Below are 2,676 nucleotides of genomic sequence, written 5' to 3' on the forward strand. Positions count from 1 at the left end.
TTCTACTAGTCTCGGGTTCATACAGAACAAACCAACAAAAATGGATTGTTCTTAATATTTTTATGCCTAATGTTCCATGTTTGGTATGGCACATAACAATGGAACATAATAAAAATTTTCCCTCAAATTCTGGTTCCTTCGATTTTTCTGGTAAGTTATACGAATGTCATGCAAACATTTTGGGGGAAAAAGTGCAACCTTCAGCACAAATGGGCTAAGAACAAAGGGTTGGGAATATCTGCAATCATTATAGTCTTTGTTCTTGCCACATGGCTGCCAGTTTAGTGCTTCACTGCCCTCTCTTGGTAAGTAGTGAGATAACAGGAGCTGACTGCCAAGAAGAATTAAACATCAGGATTCAATAAAAACTATTTTTGCCAACCAGGCATCTACTTATTAAGGCAAATATAAATGTAATCTGTAATATTTAAAAGATAAAAATTTGTTCCTCTTAATTTTGGTTTCATCAGCAGTGAACAGTAATGTGCAGGAAGCTTATTAGAAAATGTTCTGGTGATCAAAACTTCTTATAGGAAGACAAAAAAAGACATGGGGTTGGCTGTAATGGATTCCAGCAAGGTCCTTAGACAACTCCCACGAGTGTTCTGAAGCTGATTGGCCTTTGGTATTGTTTGGAGCAGAAGACTGATGAAATAACACATATCAACCACTCATCAGATTCAGAGAGAGAGAGAGAGAGAGAGAGAGAGAGAGAGAGAGAGAGAGAGAGAGAGAGAGAAAAGCTTTGGTCATGACTGAGTGAACTGAGTTCCTACAAGGACAATTTCTGGAAAGAGCTTGACAGAGAAGAACAATCATTAGCATCATTCCCAGAGGTAAAAGAACAAACTCTTTGGTCCGGAAGGAAAATCTGGAAGTAATATCACTCTATCTGCTGCATAATTACTCAAAATTGTTAATAATTCTTTTTCTTACTAAATGTTATTTCCAATCTCATGTAACCAATCATATAATTATAAAAATGAAAGGTAATACAGGAAAAAGTGCAGCCACTTTGTAAAACAATTTCACAATTTCCTTAATAAATAAATTTACCTTATGATCCAAAAACTTCACTCCTTAGTGGGAGAGAAATAAAATAATGCCTCCCATTGGAATGATGATAGTAAGAAGGAGGAAAGGGCAGGGAATGGAAGGATCATCACCATGCTAGTCTGAGATTATGTCATATCAGTAGTCCCTGAACCTTTGAGTTAGTAACTAAATTCATTTTGGGGAAGGCTCAGTACAGGCAAGACTCCTAAACAGCATGACAGATAATTCCCTAAAGTAACTGGTAGGAGAATGGCCTGTCAATCATACAGAAAACAAACACTGCAAGATACAAGAATAGGATGTATTTCTGAAGTCTCTATCTTTACAACATGAGCCAAGTGGAAGTGGTCTCCTCATTTCTACACATATGCATAGGCTTAATAATACTGTTTGACTTATTTTTCAAGATTTCCCTTGATACATTTTAACTCAATTTCACCAAGATGCAAAATTCACAAGAGACAAAGGTTGAAGTGAGGATAGAGACAGACAGGGAGGGGGGAGGGAAGGAGGGATGAAGGGAATGAGAGAGAGAGAGACAGAGAGAGAGACAGAGAGAGAGAGAGAGAACTTCTATGAGAGCATATGCAACTCAGCAATGTCCTACTCTTCATATATTATGTCACTTATTCTAACCACAGTTCTACCCAAGACATATTATTATTTAATGAGAAAGTTGATGTTCAGAGTACAAAGTCATCTGAAGTCATCCAGCATGATAATACCATAACCATGGATATGTCTGTATAAAGCAGACAGTACACAGACTACTTCATGATTGCCTTTTGGAAGCTATGTAGCCAGATTCTGCCTCCGTGCCTCCGTCAATAGAACTGGGGTTTCCCTGTCCCTGTAAAAAAAAAAAAAAAAGTACTAAATACTCTGTGAAACATCCTGGGAAGAAGACGTTTTTCCTGCAACTGAAAATGAGTCTCTGGAAACTAAAACCATTCTCTAGTCACTTTTCCTAGAACACCAAAGTTTAGATGTGGAATAACTGGGAAAATGTTACTCCTGGCTATATTGCATCAGAACAGAATGACTAGGCAGCTGGCTTATAGTCACAGGCCAGATTCTCAAGGGACAGATGCTGGGAGGATATTTGGAGTACAAAATGTTGGTTAGGGAAAATCAGTGAAGAAACAGGACCAGAACATTGGACAGCAATGTAATACAAACCTGATACAAATGTGATACAAACCTGAACAAACCAGCGGGAATCTCTGGAGCAAATATTTCCCATCAGAACTGTCCTGTGTCCACCAAACCTAGGAGCAGACCCTAAGACTGGCCCAGGCTTATGAGTGCTTGAAAGTTATTCTTTTCTCCGTGTATCATTTTTGTTATAGTCTGGTCCAAATTGTGCTAAGAGAAATGAGAAAAAGAGTCTCTGACCATGATACATAATAGGTACAAGAGAATAAAATATAACTTTGAGGTTGATTTATAACAAAAGACCACTTTTATATACTGATGTACAATGCTCACACTCATATCTATGCCCATTAATTTACATGCTATTTAAATGTGAGGTAGTTATTAAAACATCCTCATTTACCTCTGAAGTTTTATGTATACTTTGCATATCTAATGTGGTAACTAAAAATTGCTGGAACAGGG

The sequence above is a fragment of the Octodon degus genome, unplaced genomic scaffold (assembly GCF_000260255.1).
Source record: "Octodon degus isolate 3935 unplaced genomic scaffold, OctDeg1.0 scaffold00030, whole genome shotgun sequence".
NCBI classification, from domain to species: Eukaryota; Metazoa; Chordata; class Mammalia; order Rodentia; family Octodontidae; genus Octodon; species Octodon degus.